This window comes from Artemia sp. Qi Xiang Cuo, chromosome 14 (genome assembly GCF_049724085.1).
Source record: "Artemia sp. Qi Xiang Cuo chromosome 14, ASM4972408v1, whole genome shotgun sequence".
NCBI classification, from domain to species: domain Eukaryota; kingdom Metazoa; phylum Arthropoda; class Branchiopoda; order Anostraca; family Artemiidae; genus Artemia; species Artemia sp. Qi Xiang Cuo.
In genome coordinates, this window is record NC_142807.1 from 11601762 (window position 1) to 11620832 (window position 19071).

At 35.0% G+C, this 19071-nt stretch overlaps 1 long non-coding RNA gene across 1 annotated transcript in view; it reads right to left on the bottom strand.

Moving 5' to 3' along the window:
* Positions 1-1759: 1759 nt before the first annotated feature.
* Positions 1760-19071, bottom strand: part of LOC148944128 (uncharacterized) — a 60172-nt gene continuing 42860 nt past the window's right edge. The window contains exon 2 of the long non-coding RNA XR_016142830.1: positions 1760-2226. This is a non-coding gene — a long non-coding RNA (uncharacterized LOC148944128). The remainder of the gene's footprint in view (positions 2227-19071) is intronic.

Here is a 19071-nt window from a genome sequence, read left to right on the forward strand (position 1 = left end):
GAATGTTTTTGGGGAAATGGTGAGCGTAAGAAGGGGGTTAATTACTCTTCACTCACTTTCGACTATTAAAAAGGGAAATTTCAATTTCCAATCAAATGAGCCCTTTTTGAAATTTCTATAACAACTTCTTATATAAACTTTATATGCCCCCAGGGCAAAGCTTACAACTCTTGCACTGAGGGCTCTGAGGGGATTATTATCCTAAAAGACCTAATTTTCAGAACTTTCCACTACGTTGAACAAAATGGATATCTCAAAATTTTAATTAGATGTGTTTGGGAAATGGTGGGCGTGAGAGGGGCATTAGTCGCTGTACAATCACTTTCAACTATTAAAAAAGGCACTAGCCCTTTCAATTTTCAATTAAATGAGCCCTTTTCAAGTCTCTACGACCACACTTTCAATAAAAACTTTATATGCCTCCGGGGCATAATTTACAACCCTTGCCCTGAGGGCTGTGGGGGGAGGGGTTCTCACTCTTAAAGAACTAATTTCCAAGACTTTCAAGTACTTTGAATAAAATGGCTATCTAAAAATTTCGATTGGATGTGTTTGGGGAAAAGGTGGGCGTGAGAGGGGGGTTAGTTGCCCTCAAATCACTTTCGAGTATTGAAAAGGGTACTAGCCCTTTGAATTTCAAATCAAATGAGGCCTTCTAAAGTTTCCACGACCAAGATTTCAATTAAAACCTTATATACCCCCAGGGCATAACTTATAGTTCCTGCCCTGAGGTTTGTGGGTTAGTGCCCTCCTCAAAAATATGTTTTTTTTTTTATCTGGAAATCAACTACGCTGAACAAAATTGCTATCTCAAAAATTTCTATTGGATGTGTTTGGAGGAATGATGGGTGTGTGTGGGGGGGGGGGATTAGTTGCCCTCAAATCACTTTCGACTATTAAAAAAGGGCCCTAGCCCTTTGAATTTCCAATAGAATGAGATTTTTTTTAAGTTTCTAAGACAACACCTTCTTTAAAAATCTTATATGCCCCCAGGGCATAACTTAAAACCCTTGCCCTGAGGTTTGTGGGGGTATCTTCCTCAAAAACATATTTTCTATCTGGAAATCAACTACGCTGAACAAAATGGCTATCTTAAAATTTTGATTGGATATATTTGGGGAAATGATGGGTGCGGGGAGGGGGCTAGTTGCCCTCCAATCACTTTCGACTATTAAAAAGGGCACTAGCTCCTTGAATTTCCATTCGAATGAGCCTGTTTTGATATTTTTACGACTACTGCTTCTATGAAAACCTTATATGCCCCCAGGGCATCACTTAAAACCCTTGCCCTGAGGGTTGTGGGGGAGTGTCCTCCTTAAAAACATATTTTCTATCTGGAAATCAAATACGCTGAACAAAATTGCTATCTCAAAATTTTCATTGGATGTGTTTGGGGAATGATGGGCGTCGGGGGTGGGGCTAGTTGCCATCCAATCACTTTCGACTATTGAATAGGGCACTGGCCACTCCAATTTCCAATCGAATGAGCCATTTTCGAAGTTTCTACGACAACTCCTTCGATACGAAGTGTCCGGGTATGGAGAACCCCCCTCCCCCCCCCAAAAAAAAAACACATTGTGCCCACATCGTTCTTTACTTAGGCAGCGCTAGCGCGCTGCCTATGATAGAAAAAACCATTCCAGGACTATGATTTTGAGCAAGACCAACTTTCCAATTGACTCAATTTTTTATCAGGGTTCCTTAAATAATTCCTGACTTTAGGAAAAGCAAGTTGTAACTTTATAATAAGCTGTAAGAATGCAAAATAATAAAGTTTTATTTAAACAAGATTTTCAATTTTTATTGAAATAAGACAAAAATAAAATGTCTTTAATTCTTCCTTATTTTTGTTTCTTGACTCAGGAAGCGGTTCCTTGACTGAGGATGAGAGGCGAGAGAAAAAACAAAAGAGCTTAGATGAGCAGTAAATTCGTTTAGCAGGGGATGAGCAGAAAAGACAATAAATTCAAAAACGTTAAGGGTTTGATTTCTTTTAACATATGAAAAGGGGAGATAAAAGAGTATAAACAAAGTTGTACTCAAAATTAAATGAACTTGAGGTTGAGAACCCTTGATTTTTTTTAACTTTACAATTAAAAGATGCCATGTCTGTTGCAACGACTTTCTATGTAAAAATGAACGCCATAACACAAAAAGACGGCAAAAGTATACAGACCTACAGAGAATTATGATGGAAATTTACTACTCAGCTCTCTCATTTTCAACCTAGAAAAGAAAAAAGACGTTAATTGCTTGGAGATTGAGATAGAGATAAAATCAGCTTTTTGAATCTAAATATATTTGAAAGACTTTCCTGAAAATGAGGATAAAGGTAAAGTAAATGGAGATAATAATTTCTAATATGTATTTGATAAGGCAGGTTTGATTTGGATTCATTTGAGCTTTCAGGGGAACTCCTTAGTTCAGCGGGGACAGGGGAGAAAAATTGTCAGGGTTTCCACAAAGAACATATGGAACTGATTGTTTTTTTTTAATCCTACATTCAAAAGAGTCTTTGACTAGTTGGAGGATATTCTGTAGCAAGCAGATAAGAATATCTGAAAGAACGAAAGTTTCAACTAAGGGGATTCCGAAAACAAAGATAATAACAGCTAATTATTCTACTTTGTTTTTTTTCTGTTTAAATATTTGAAATTTTCACGGAAAAAATATGATAAGCTGATTTTTCATGATAAAAGGTGAAAATAAGATAAAGACACAGAAAAGGAAAAAAAAACCTGTGGAAGCTTTGATTTTCTAATCATTAAGACTTTGCGAAATTAATATTGTCACGGAGAATTGCTACATACAGTTAAACGTTTGTAAGTTTGTTTCGAGCTAGAGTATGTGTTTTTTATTATTAATATTTTTTTCTTCATGAATGAAGATAACCATCTGAAATTCATCATACTTTTACAGATTTGTAAATTCACATAATAGAAAAAAGCGAAAACCAGGGCCATCTATTTTATATCTAGAATATGTCTTATATCTAGATTAAACAAATAAATACATTAGACCTCAGAGATAAAAATTCTTCCGATTACTCCCTTTTGAAAAAACCTGACTTTTACACTCCCTTATCAAGTGATGAAAAAATACAAGGGAGACAAGATAAAAGGAAAATGAATGAAAGAGAAGAAGAAAAACATAGAAAAAAATAACATGGAATCTATTGATAGATCACTGATTATTAAAAATTAATAAAAAAGTACTTTCGTATAGGACAAATTAAACTAAACGGGTAATGAAAGTAGGCGAGAACATAAAAGCTTTGAAAAACTTTTGCCACTAAAAATAAACAAACACATCTTGGCTCTACATTAAAGTTTTCGTTTTATTTAAAGTTTAAACACAATAATAACCGAAAGAAACCGATTTAATATTCTCCATAAACAGATAGCCAAGTTTCATCTCATTACGCCAAGCCCTTAAATATATTCTCGAAATTGGATAGTAATTATTCTACTGGTTATGAACTAAGAGAAGAGAATAACTCTAGTGCCAGGAGAGAAAATGATGAATTATTTTATGGAACAGATTCAAAATGTCCAAAGTTACTCAATGATATTAATAATGCATAATAATGTATGTAACATTTTTATGTTAATATTCTACATGTCGTTATTTCAATAAAAATATTTTATGCATTACTTTGTTATATTTCCATTATTTTTAGAATAGACTAACGATTCAAATGTTTAAAATACTTATTAAAAAAAAAGTCACAGATGTAGGAAAAGGAATTTTTGCACATAGATACTACAAACAGATACATAAGTGTGCTAATAGATGACTGAGCGTCAAAAATTAACAAAAAAGTACTTTTTTATAGGACAAATTCAGCTACATGGGTAATGAAAGTAGGCGAGAACATAAAAGCTTTGAAAAACTCTTGCCACTAAAAGTATACAAACACATCTTGGCTCTACATTAAAGTTTTCGTGTTTTATTTAAAGTTTAAACACAATAATAACCGAAAGAAAACAATTTAACATTCTCCATTAACAGATAGCCAAGTTTCATCTCATTACGCCAAGCCCTTAAATATAATCAACCTCTCTCAATCTCACTCAATCTCTCTTAATCTCTCTTAATCTCTCTCTCTCTCGCACATAGATACTACTAGCAGATACATGAGTCTATTAATAGATGACTGAGTATAAAAAATTAACAAAAAAGTACTTTTGTATAGGACAAATTCAACTACACGGGCAATGAATGTAGGCGAGAACATAAAAGCTTTGAAAAACTTTTGCCACTAAAAGTCAACAAACACATCTTGGCTCTAAATTAAAGTTTTCATTTTATTTAAAGTTTAAACACAATAATAACCGAAAGAAAACAATTTAACATTCTCCATTAACAGATAGCCAAGTTTCATCTCATTACGCCAAGCCCTTCAATATAATCAACCTCTCTCAATCTCACTCAATCTCTCTTAATCTCTCTTAATCTCTCTCTCTCTCGCACATAGATACTACTAGCAGATACATAAGTTTAATAATAGATGACTGAGTATCAAAAATTAAAAAAAAAGTACTTTTGTATAGGACAAATTCTACTACATGGGTCATGAAAGTAGGCGAGAACATAAAAGCTTTGAAAAACTCTTGCCACTAAAAGTATACAAACACATCTTGGCTCTACATTAAAGTTTTCATTTTAATTAAAGTATAAACACAATAATAACCGAAAGAAACCGATTTAATATTCTCCATAAACAGATAGCCAAGTTTCATCTCATTACGCCAAGCCCTTAAATATAATCAACCTCTCTCAATCTCACTCAATCTCTCTTAATCTCTCTTAATCTCTCTCTCTCTCTCGCACATAGATACTACTAGCAGATACATGAGTCTATTAATAGATGACTGAGTATAAATAATTAACAAAAAAGTACTTTTGTATAGGACAAATTCAACTACACGGGCAATGAATGTAGGCGAGAACATAAAAGCTTTGAAAAACTTTCACCACTAAAAGTAAACAAACACATCTTGGCTCTACATTAAAGTTTTCGTGTTTTATTTAAAGTTTAAACACAATAATAACCGAAAGAAAACAATTTAACATTCTCCATTAACAGATAGCCAAGTTTCATCTCATTACGCCAAGCCCTTAAATATAATCAACCTCTCTCAATCTCACTCAATCTCTCTTAATCTCTCTTAATCTTTCTCTCTCTCTCGCACATAGATACTACTAGCAGATACATTAGTGTATTAATAGATGACTGAGTGTGAATAATTAACAAAAAAGTACTTTTGTATAGGACAAATTCAACTACACGGGTAATGAAAGTAGGCGAGAACATAAAAGCTTTGAAAAACTTTTGCCACTAAAAGTCAACAAACACATCTTGGCTCTAAATTAAAGTTTTCATTTTATTTAAAGTTTAAACACAATAATAACCGAAAGAAAACAATTTAACATTCTCCATTAACAGATAGCCAAGTTTCATCTCATTACGCCAAGCCCTTCAATATAATCAACCTCTCTCAATCTCACTCAATCTCTCTTAATCTCTCTTAATCTCTCTCTCTCTCGCACATAGATACTACTAGCAGATACATGAGTCTATTAATAGATGACTGAGTATAAAAAATTAACAAAAAAGTACTTTTGTATAGGACAAATTCAGCTACACGGGCAATGAATGTAGGCGAGAACATAAAAGCTTTGAAAAACTTTTGCCACTAAAAGTCAACAAACACATCTTGGCTCTAAATTAAAGTTTTCATTTTATTTAAAGTTTAAACACAATAATAACCGAAAGAAACCGATTTAATATTCTCCATAAACAGATAGCCAAGTTTCATCTCATTACGCCAAGCCCTTAAATATAATCAACCTCTCTCAATCTCACTCAATCTCTCTTAATCTCTCTTAATCTTTCTCTCTCTCTCGCACATAAATACTACTAGCAGATTCATAAGTCTATTAATAAATGACTGAGTATCAAAAATTAATAAAAAAAAGTACTTTTGTATAGGACAAATTCAACTACATGGGTAATGAAAGTTGGCGAGAACATAAAAGCTTTGAAAAACTTTTGCCACTAAAAGTAAACAAACACATCTTGGCTCTACATTAAAGTTTTCATTTTATTTAAAGTTTAAACACAATAATAACCGAAAGAAAACAATTTAACATTCTCCATTAACAGATAGCCAAGTTTCATCTCATTACGCCAAGCCCTTAAATATAATCAACCTCTCTCAATCTCACTCAATCTCTCTCAATCTCTCTTAATTTCTCTCTTTCTATCTCTCTCTCTCTCTCTCTCTCTCTCTCTCTCTCTCTCTCTCTCTCTCTCTCTCTCTCTCTCTCTCTCTCTCTCTCTCTCTCTCTCTCTCTCTCTCTCTCTCTCTCTCTCTCTCTCTCTCTCTCTCTCTCTCTCTCTCTCTCTCTCTCTCTCTCTCTCTCTCTCTCTCTCTCTCTCTCTCTCTCTCTCTCTCTCTCTCTCTCTCTCTCTCTCTCTCTCTCTCTCTCTCTCTCTCTCTCTCTCTCTCTCTCTCTCTCTCTCTCTCTCTCTCTCTCTCTCTCTCTTAGAAAAAATGGATATTTTTTCTAAATTTTGGGGAAATCTATCATTTCAGGAAATAACAAAAACTGGCATGTATGCTCTTTAGAATTAACTCAGATTTCTGGTATGTTTTCAGCATGTCTCGTGTATTTTTCTGGTGTCAAAACTTTTCTTTGGAAACAAAGGATTTGAGTTTATTCAAATGTGTTTTAAGGATATTCCTAGAGATTTGAATTACTTTTATTGGAAGTACTATGATACCACATTTTCTCGGAACCTTTTTGGAAACAGTGTAATTAAACTTCAATTTTAAGCTGATATCTATATATTTTATTTCTAGCGTTTTAGTATGTATAGCATCAACAAAAAATAAACCTAATAACCAAATGTACTAAAAAGGATCAATCAATGTGTATTGACAGATTAATGTATACTGATATTCATTTCTAAAGGTCACAAAAGTTTTGAATTTCTTAAAATGAAAAAAGAGAAGTGTCCGATAAAGTTATGTGGCTAATTCGTGTGTTCCGCTTCAAAATTGTCTCCATTAGGAATCCGAGACAGACAAGTTTTCTTAGATGCTCAATGCTGTTATCGTCTAGGGATATAGAAGGGGGACTCTGGTAATTATAATAAATTACTTTGGTCATTTTTGGGTGAATTTTTAATCCATCCAATTGCAGAAGAGTATACAAATATGTTCATCATCATTTGGGATTTCAGTGGGTCATCCTCAGAAAGGGAATATCATCAGGATAGTCTAAGTCAGTGACCTGAAGACCTTTGTTTGTGGTGACAACTCTTTCAATAATCTAGTGAATTGCATAATTGAAAAGGATTAAGGAGTGCCTTGTTTTACTCGTGAGTCTACACCAAAATTTTAAGAATTTCTATTAGAAGCCCATACCTTCATCTGCATACCCTCATAATATACTTTCAAAAGCACTACAAAATGTGAGGGCATTCCATCCTCTTCTAGGATGCGCCAGAGAACTTATCGCACAACTGAATTGAAAGCTGCACTGAAATCGATGAAGATGAGGATCAAGGGTAAACCATATCTGTGGCCCTGCCTAAGCAACAACCTAAGTATAAAAACTTTCCAGTAGCCCACGGTTAGGAAGCCAGTTTTTTATTTCCCCATCTCTAATTTCAGGCTAATTTCATCTCTAATTTTGAGGAGAAGAATGGCCAAAAACTTTGCCGCAGTGTCAGTCAGAGTGATTCCACGGTAGTTCTTACATTCTGACTTGTCACCCTTTTTAAAGATAGGAAGAAAGAATGAAACTTGCCAGTAGAGAGAGTAAGAGAGAGATATGAAATAAGTTTCTTTGCTTTCGATCCTGCCTTCCAGATTTTATTCCATTCAAGCCATGTGTCTGTGCAAATTCACATGATTGTAAAAGAAGCTGCATTTATATTTCGGTACATAACTTGGCAAGTATGTCTATTTTTTTATCGTCAGTTTAAGTCAGAGTTTTGCAATATAGCTTGTGTACCGTGAGTAAAATGCGATGTATTTAAAATACCAAAATAAAGTTCCTTCTTTCTAAAGATAATTCTGACTTCCTATAATTAAATTAAATCTAGTTTCAAAAATGAAAAGACCTTAATCAGCAAAGAGAAAAAAACTATAGTTAGCCTCAGACAAAGAACGGCGCTATCCAAGCTTTGGATTTTGCTAAGAGAATGGGCAATAAAAAAGGTGCTTCGCACAATATTTCTAAGGAAGTTTAAATGATAAGAACCATGTGAACGTTTGAATCATCAGAAATATTTAAAACAATCTATTGGACGAAGGGTTCGCATTCTTGGGCCACTTGAGCCAATGGTGGGCCAGTCCTTACAGCGCAGGACAAAAGAAGTACGTTTGATAGTGGGGTTAAAAGTGCTTTTTGAGAGAGATTCGTATTTGAGAATCAGGAGCATTCAGATAGAATTATTTCGCCACTCAAGCTTGGCAATTTTTTCATGTTGTATCTCAGTCACCATTGTGTCATTTGAAGTGACTCACTGCTGTTCACCTAAATATGTAAGTCTCAATAAATCCATTGCTTTTTACCTGTGTTTATTTCATTTCATATGTCTGCCTCTAGTCTAATAACAGGTAATTAGTTCACAAATCTCCAAGGACGTTCCCAGGGAATCTGATCTCCATATAGCTCGAAGAAAGGAAGTCATATTTATATGGCTACACATTTTATTTTCCCTCCATAATTGAGGTTGGCGCGGTTATAAATTAACTTCACTCCCCATTGTTGTGGCGCAGGGCTCGATGGCACAATCTTTAGCGCCATAAGCGGCGCTATCGGAGGACTTATAAGGTGTAAGTTCACGACCTTTGAGCATAATAATACCTTCGACGCGGTCAATATTTATGACCACAATTAAGCCCAGTCCCTTTCTTTTATAGCTAATAATTTCCTTATAGCCACAGTCTTTATAGCCACCAATAAATATTCATCACTACAAATGGCACGGTCGGAAATTGGAGGAAAATTTACAAAGTAATTACGCCATAAAACTTCTTTACTTGAATTCAATTGTTGGGGGGATATCGACACACAAGTGAAGTAAATAAGCCTAGAACTACTAAGCTACGTCAGGATACCCTCTACAGTATCTCTCAAAGGACATTATCCTCCTCCACAACAATGTAAGCCAAATAAATAATTGATTTTGAAATATTTAAACAAACAAAAAATGGCAGAAGATTTAGAAGAAAAATTAATGGCGCAAAAGTTCATAGAAATAGCGAAAAACATAGAAATAGCGAAGTCTATTCCGGAGTATAATGGTCAATCAGATATTGACGAATTCAATATCCAACTGGCCCAGTTTGTAAAACTAACAAAAACAGAGCTAGAAGCGTTAGTCGACATGCTCCTACTACGATTAAAAGACCAGGCCTTAACCTTTCTAAAACAGATTGAACATACCATAGGCAATAATGCCAACTTGCCAATAAATACGGTGAACAAACTCTTAAGAGCATTTAAAGATAGATTTATGGAAATCAGTTCAATAAATAAATCATAACACGGAACGGTGAGCTTTGACAATTCGCAAAATATAAGAGAATATTTTGATAACATACGCATTTTAGTACAGCCAAATACGGAATTGGTTCGGGGTAGCTGTATAAAAAAGTCATAATCAATACCATTTTGCGAGGGCTGCCCCCAAAACTATATAGAGTGGTAATATCCAAAAATATTCAGACGTTGGATCTCGCAGTTCAGGAGGTAGAGCGATTGATCTAAGTCGACACGATGGTCGCAAATCACAGTAAAGCAAAAATAAATAGCCTTAGTCGATTCAAATGTGAACATAAACTTCAAGAGCGACCAGGCGTCTCCCGATTTCTTTTCAAAGGATAACTCCCCAGTACCACAAAGAAACAAAACGCAAGAATCCGCTAGGCAGAAAACAGCATGTTTTCAGCCTGTCAAACAATCCAATTACGAAAATAACCCTACAATAATAAGGTGCCATATTTGTAATCGTGTTGGGCATATCCTGAGAGAGTGCCGTTATGTCCCCAATCGCATACCAAGAGTCACTATGTGTAATATTCCAAATTATTGGAACCATTTTTCCGCAAGAACAAATTTTTGCACCAGTCGTGAAATAGAATATAGGAAGGGAGAATTGCGTGAGTCAGTACTTTATAACTGGCAAAAACCACACTTGTATAACCTCCCCCCCCCAACAAACAAATTAATTACCGATTTGAAAACCCAAATACTCACCGAAGCAAATATAATGCAAGAATGCTATATAAAAATCACGAAAATTTGCCAATGAGAAATGAAAATTTTGCAAGCCGACGGCATTGGCAGTCAGCGCCAGCAAGCGGCACTGACACAGGACATCCACGTTACCATAATAATACATGGCGAAGGCAGACAGACGTAAATCAATTAGATATGCCTGCGGAAACTCATGCGTCTGAATATCTATTACAGGCATCGACACATGAAATAAATCCTCAGGGAAACGTTTCAGGCCCCTCAGAAATATAAATTGGACCCAGAGGGTGCCTGGAATATTTAATAGGTCCAAAAAAATGATAGTGCCGTCTTGTAGTAATAATAATAACAAGTTACCTGTATTTAATGATTTTTGTGTAGAAAACGTTTACTTTAAGGCCTTAGTTGACAGCGGAGCTACAGTTAATATTATAAGCTCATGCATATTTAATATGTTGCCACTGCATATTAGGCGACAGAGAAACCCTAATAATCCCAATTTAGCTAGTGTGACAGGGCATAAACTGGATGCAAGGGGTTCAATTTGCCTAAACGTAAAAAGGGACAATAGGATCTTCCAGACAAATTTGATAATATACGATAACTTCCCGTACGAAGCAATTATAGGTGAAAATTTTTTTAAGGTTCAATAAAGTACTATCAGACGTAGCAAACGAGAGGCTTGTCTACCCGGCTAAGATAGGGGAAGAAATTTCGACCTTAAGAAATCGTAAATCGTATCAGAGGTTACAAAGACAACATAACAGTAAACACAGTTTCTGACGGTATAATGTCGCAATATTTTGAACCTTATGTCTCGCAAAAAGGACATGGTATAGTTATAAATTTGTTCAATTATTCTGAGAGACATTTCAGAGATAAAGTAAATTCAAATAATGAAAGTATTGAATCCGCAAAAATAGAAATAGGAGATATGCGACAGTACAGGTCAAACGAAATCAAGAAAATAGCGGAATTATGGAAAAACATAGTAAAACCCAACCTGACGCCACAAGATGCCGCAATGGCGCAGCATAGCGCCAGTATGAATCTAATAAATAATGAAAATAAAGAGCAATATTATGGATTCGCGATTAGGAGAACAAAAGTCCCTCCCAAAACGATGCAAAAAATTCAAATATCACAGATGATTGAGCCAGTGGTTAGCAAATCTGAAATATGGTTTGCGACCCCATCTGAAATTCCCGAAAATCTGCTATGCGAGGAACAGATTATATGTTATGACAAAGGAGAAGGTTTTATTTGGGTAACTAATAACCACGAAAATGATACAATCACAATAAAAAAGGGGACGTGTTTAGTTCAAATTCAAGTTTTATCAGAGAATGATTTAAATACATGGAAAAATTCTAAAAGAAACCTAGTTAACGGCATTAAAACCTCAAATAAAAGGTACCCTCTAGCTAAATCGCAATTTTTAAAAAAATTTAATATGGATCATATTACGGACATGGAACTTAAGAAAAAATTATTTGAATTATTATGGAATTTTAAAGATGTATTTTCTGCATCTGAAGATGACATCGGGCTGATACCATTTTTTTAACACTAAATTTTAATGACTGGTAATACATTAGCGAAACAGCCATATCGCTTCCCATATAAGCAGAAAGAATGGTTAAAAAATAAAATTCATGAATTAGAAAAAAATGAAGTTATACGCCCAAGTATAAGTTCGTATAGTGCACCATTGATCTTAGTACCAAAAAAGGAATAGTGATCTTAGACTTGTAGTAGACTATAGAGCCCTCAACAAACAAGTAGTTAGCGATAAATTTCTTCTACCAAGAATAGATGAAATTCTTGACTCTATTTCAAGCAAAAACAAAATTTTTACTTCTTTGAACCTTACCTAAGGCCACCACCAAGTGAAAATAGCCAAAAAAGAAGTCCATAAGACTGAATTTTCAGCATATGAATGTGGTTCATATGAATACTTAAGGGTACCTTTTGGACTTAAAACAAGCTCACGCACGCCCTGTAGACCCCTCCTGCACCAGTTCAGAGGATTAAAGAATATAATTAATTTCTTCGACAACGTCATATACATGGGGCCAAATGCTGAACAACACTTAGCAACGATAGCTAACGTGTTCGAGAAATTCAGACAGGGCAATTTAAAATGCCGGCCCGAAAAAGTAAATTTATTTAAACCTAAAATTAAATTTTTAGGGGTAGTAGTAACGCAAGGAGAGATATCCCTAGACCCTGATAAAATAAAATGTGTTGAAAACCTCAAACCCCTCAGAACTATGAAAGAATTAAGAGAAATTTTAGGTCTTACTGGCTACTTTAGAAAATTCGTGCGCATTACGCCCAAATTGCAAAACCCCTCACGGAATTAACTAAAGGGAACTCCCAAAATGTTACCTGGTCCCAGGAAACTCAAACTTCCCTAGACCGTCTCAAAAAGGCGCTCACTTCTGAACCAATATTATCACTTCCTGATTTCGAAAACGGAGAATTTGTGGTCACAACCGATGCTAGTTCAAAAGGCATTGGGGCTATTCTTTCGCAAATAATTCACATAGGAAACCCCGATCCTTTCCAAGGATCTTCTGATAAAAAAAATAGAAAAAGTTATATGCTACTTGAGTAGAATCTTATCAAAAGGCGAGAGTAGTTATTCCGCCGCAAAAATAGAAATATTGTCTATAATCCACGACTTGGACAAATTTAGATACTATTTAATTGGTAGAAAATTTATACTACGATCAGACCATAAAAGCTTGCAGTACCTGCGCACATTAAAAACCCCACGGGCATTCTAGCTAGATGGATTATAAAAATCCAAGACCTAGATTACGAATTTGAACATTTAAAAGGTAAACAAAACGCAGCTTGCGACTTTTTGAGTAGATGCCCAGAAAATATTCCGTCGGAAACTGAGGAAAATGAAGCTAACGCTATCAATGCTAAGAGCAAACGTGGATGTAAGAAAAAACACACGGTAAAAGAAAATAAGATTAACTATTGTCTCTTATCATTAGAAAATATAAAAAGAAAGCAAAAAAAGGACGATATGTGTTCAGCGCATATTAAATATTTTGTGAATGACGATGCGTTACCGGATAAATTCAAAACTCTTAGAAAAGAGATAGATAATTTTTACTATGATCTTGATGAAGAAATACTGTGTAGAATCGTGACTGCGGAGACAAAAAGAAATCAAACTTTAATAATACCTGTATTACCACAAAATTTAATAGCAGGAGGACATGGCATTCAAACAGCGGAGGAACCCCGCAAAAACTCTTGATTCCTCCAAAAGCTCTTAAGAATCTTTCAAGTCCCCAGATTTGAAGAATCAAAATGAGGGCTTAGGGAATAAACCCTTGATTTCTAGAGGAGCAGAAATTTACGATGGAATGGCGGGTGACACCCCAAAAAATACCACATCTAAATTTTCTCATCTAGATTCGTTTGACTCCAGTTCCAAATAGTCTGAAAGCGAATCAGACGAGATAGTAGTTAAAGAAATAGGGAAATCAAGACCGACTTCAGCAGCCGCACACGCAAAACAAACGAAATTAAAAGGGCAAGAATTTTTTAAAAAACAATACAAACAGTTCGACCTTATTTCGCTAGAAAAACCGAAAAGAAAAACCGCAAGAAACAGAGGAGAAAATAACGACACAGTCAGGCAGAACGGTTAAAAAACCTGACAGATGAAAATATCCCTAATTAATGTAAAGACAAATTTCAAATATAATAAATTTAACACTATAATAAATTTAACAGTGTGCAAGTAAAGTTAACCAAGTCAATATTAATGAAAAAAAATAATACGAGTGATGTCAAAACATTGGTGATCAGAGAGAAAGGCCCAAAGTAGGAAGCTCGTGGTCGACTGAGAACGACAAATGGTGTTGGACCACGTTCTGTGGGAAGCCTGGGGAGGAACTCAAAGCCCATGCAGCTTTTAATTTGTTGTGGGCGTGCTTGCCCTCGGATTTTCTATGAAAAATCGACCCATGTCCTAACCAAGATAGATATTATCAAAAACAAGATATTATCAGTACAGAAGCGTCTAATTATATGAAATATTTTGTCTTAGTGCAGATTATAATTATTTTAGGCCTACACATAAAATAGGATACCAGTGTAATTACGGGCTGCACGCTTGCTTATTCATGTGTTTCTTACTCGAGAAAAATAATGTAAAATTAAATCGTCTAGCGATTATTAGCTACGCTTTAAAGTTATATCTCAACCAGTCATAGAGGTATATCACGACCAGAATAAAGCTAGGAAGTCCTAACTTTACTCTCCTAACCCATCTAATCATAAAATATTTATTCTGTTTTACGCCTACAAATCAGTTTTTTTAGTCCAAGACCACAAAATGTTTACATGATAAGAAATAACCTAGGTAAAAATTAAAGTGCCTTTGAAAAAAAATATATATAAATAATAACAAAGCAGTAAACAAATGAATTTTGCAAAAAATGGGTAAAATTAATGATAAATTAATTCAAGAAACAAAAAATAAGATGATGCTTAAGAATATCTTCATAATCCTCGTTGTTCACGCAGTGGTCCAAGATATTGTAAAACATGGAGTAATATCCAAGCATGAAAATTCATTGCTAGCTAGCCATGACGCATGGAGATCAAGATCTTTATGAAATTGGACCCCAAACCTTTCGAGACCTTGTTTCAACAAGTAACAAGACTAGAAAGAAACACGAATGAACTCAAAGAATCGACCAATTTCTGGTGGAACATACTATTGGCCGTAGGTTTCGTATTCGCGACTTCCTTGACCGTAAGAACCCTATTGACTTGTAATTACGGAAAAATTCTGAGACTAAGAAAGCGAAAACCAAGAGAAGAACACGGGGAAACAGCTGAAATGCAAAGGTTAAACCCGGAACCCTCTGAGAACGTCTAAGCCAAGAAAAAGGGAAGGCATTAGAAAACGAGTGGGTATAGAGGTCTCCACTCGTCCTTGTTATGTCTTGTTCCCTCATTGTAGTATCGTTTACGTAAAACCGTGCGGTTATGACGCTGCAACATGCGTTTCTTAAACAGCACGGGCGTGCGTGAAGAATGCAGGCATGAAATATGTTGTAAAATTAGACCTCAAAATTAACCATGTAGCATAAACTCTGTTTAAATGATTATTTTAAATCTAATGTAAAATTAACTAAGTGTTGAAAGAAGTTAAAATAAAGTGTATGTAGTAGTGTATATTAGAAAGTATAATAAGAGACCACACTTAAAGTTCAAGAATTAATAGTTTATAACGTCGTTAGGCTATAACAACTTAGAAGAGACTTCTATGTATTAAATTTACCAATGGGAATTATGTCGTTTTATTATAACCAACACGATAAAAATTTCGTTTTGTGTACTAATATTAGTGTATTTACTTAACTATGTATCATAGCGTAAAATTCATGTACCCAATCGATACGTGACTTATTTGTACTGTGAGTACATTAAAGAACGTGTGATTCTGCCTCGTTATTTTTATTACAGGAAGTGGATTGACATATTGGATATCGATCATTACAATGAGTTGCCCAGTGCAGATACAACTTAGTAGCATCTATTTTCATCTTACCTCAACCAACGAAGAGTACTTACCATACATTCCAGGCAATTTTCATCCCATCTTCGTCTACGAAAACAACAGTTACCTTTGATCATTGTTTCTTCAACCACAAACTATATTACGTACAAGGTAAAATTTTGTTTGAATCTCAGTATCCAGTGCCTTAGCGAACTATAGAATCACATAAATTCGGAGAACCCCATCGACCAGTACAAGATATAAGTACATAAATGTCGCCTTTGATCATCATTATGGACCCATATACCATATGACCGTATAGTCATCATATTTGATGACCCCAAAAACTATTTATGTGTCACAGACTTACGCGTCAAATCCCTTTCGACCATCACTCGAAATCCATCCTATCCCCTCTGTGTGGAAAAATCATATCTCTGTTATCCCATAAATGTTACGAGATAATTTCTGAACAATGGACCTGGAAACCAAAATTAACCCCATTGACCAACCCCTCAGTGACAATATACCCCTCTCACAAGTTAAAGACAATATTTTGAAGGAGTCACTATAGTTTGATGTCGACCTGTTCCAAACCCAAACTTCAATTCCCCCGTGATTAACCTAGGAATTACCGCAAAGGTTAATAGACGCAAGCCACGAGCTAACAATTTTATAAGAGACACAAATGAACAATTTTATGCGAAAATACACTCTCTATGTGCCTAAAAATATCCCAAAAATGATATGGTGAGAATAAAATAAATGCACTCCCAGTGTTCGACTCCTTAATGACAAGGCACCCTATGAACTGTCAAAAAGCAGGTGAGAATGAACTGTGATAGCATATTCCCACACCTGTAGTTGGAAGCATCATTTCCCAGTTGACAATTAGAGAAAGCTTGTCGTGGGAACACAATCGTGCTTGAACTGTTTCATGAAGAAACCATAGCGTAAGTACTTCAAAAATTTTGCCAAGACGAAAAGAGTAAAGGAAAATAATTTACAACAGAAGGATTGAGTACGCTAAATAGACTCGAAGGTGATGAAATAGATGTAAATTTACATATGTTACTTCTTAATAACTTCGATAACTCAAAAATCCCAATATCCTATCAATAACGTTGCGTAGCAAACATCTCCAGTGAAAGTGTTTTAATTTTACCAGTGAATATAGTAAACCCTATATTGTGTGTTTTAAATCCTTCTTGTATGTAATGTTAGATGTCCAGATAGATTTATTTGTAGCGTTGTTGAGCTATTCATTTAATGTAGCATAGGTAGAAAGTAATGTGCCATATAAACAGCAAAATAAAAAAAAACCTTGTAAAAAGTGAATTCAAAAAAAATGTGAAGGTAGAATAGCCCCAACCTTGTTGGAAATGTAAAAGTAATCAGTGTTAGATGTAGAAGAAAAAATCTTTAGTATAGTAGCTAGCCTAGAACCATGAATAGTCTTAGTCCGGTAGGTGAATTTTAGATAGGGACGTAGAATAAAATAAGAAAAGTAATAGAGAAAATTTTTAGCACTCCTGATTAAGCCATAACATAAATATAAAATAATTATGTAGAAGAAATAGTTAATAAATTGCGAATATTTTAAAAGCCCAAAGGCAAGCAAGTACTAATGACGGGACGTCATTAATTGATGGGAAGGGTAATATGTTCCCAGGGAATCTGATCTCCAGATAGCTCGAAGAAAGGAAGTCACATTTATATGGCTACATATTTTATTTTCCCTCAATAATTGAGGGTGGCGCGGTTATAAATTTACTTCACTCCCCATTGCTGTGGCGCAGGGCTCGATGGCACAATCTTTAGCGCTATAAGCGGCGCTATCGGAGGATTTATAAGGTGTAAGTTCACAGCTTTTGAGCATAATATTACCTTCGACTCGGTCAATAATTATGACCACAATTAAGCCCAGTCCTTTTCTTTTATAGCTAATAATTTCTTTATAGCAAAAAAATCTTCATCGCTACACTTGCTAGAAAAGTATCTTCAGATGAAATTTGTTCTATACTTGGTCCTGCGAAACTGTCAATCCTTTTGGCTATGTTCTCATTGAAGTATACAATTTTTGGGGAATGTTTAACTGAATTAGTCCTTGCAAATGCTACAAGACAGATCTGAATTTAACATGTCAAGTTCTCCCTTCTTTAAAATCACAACCTTCTTCTGAAAGATCTCTATTTCTTTGTCTTTTGTCCAAAAATCATTTGCTTCAACACTTATGCTGGTGGTTTGATGAAATCGATTTTGGCTTGAAGTTTGGTCTGTATCATCTAGTGGTAAAAGGATATCATTTTGTTTTTATTCATGATCAGTATAGGTGTAGGTCATATATACTATAGTGTAGTATAGTATAGTTTAGGTCATGATCAAGTTGTCTCTTCTTTAAAGTATCAATCTTCTTCATATTCGTCTCTTTTTCTTTGTCTTTTCGCCAAAAATGACTTGCTTCAACACTTAAGCCGGTGGTAGGATGAAACGATATTTAATTTAATGTTCTGTATGCATCATTTTTAAAAAATTGCTGTATTCATAAAGGGATTTCTTTCTTTGGCAAAGTCTTCTGTTGATGATCAACCGTAATTTGAGTCTTCCTTACTTAATTTTTGCTGCCAATAATATATTTAAAACTATTCTAACTTTACCTCTCTTTACCTTCTTTAAAGCCTCAATAAACGGTCTCCAAAATTGTCACTATTGCATCCTTAATAATTATTCCTTGTCCAACAGCCAATTCAGTCCGTGTTTGTATTAGTTCCAGAATTTTTTCGACCAAAACATTTCTCGTCCAAGCGCTCTCCAAGTCCCATACTCTCTGCAATGTTATGTCTATTGCCTCCTGAATAACGGTTCTTTGCCCCATGGCCAATTCGGTCCGACTCTCAATTATATTCAGCATTCGTTCTATTGATAGTATAGTGTTGATAAGTAAAAACTGTCTGTTTAAAAGCGAATGAAACCGTTGGTAGGTATCCTGAATTCCAGGAAACGATAGAATTATGGGTGGTGAGTCTGTTGTTCCAAGGTGCTTTTTCATGTCAGTACGTGAAATGACGGTGTCATATCTTTGTTTTTTATCATTATCAGTATAAGTGGATGCAATAAGTTTATCAATACAGCTTGCTAGAAGAGCATCATCAGGAAAAAATGTTTCATACTTGGCCCTGCAAAACGGGCAATTCTTTTGGCTCTCTTCCCATTGAAGGATGCAAGTTTTGCAGAATGTATGCATACATGGC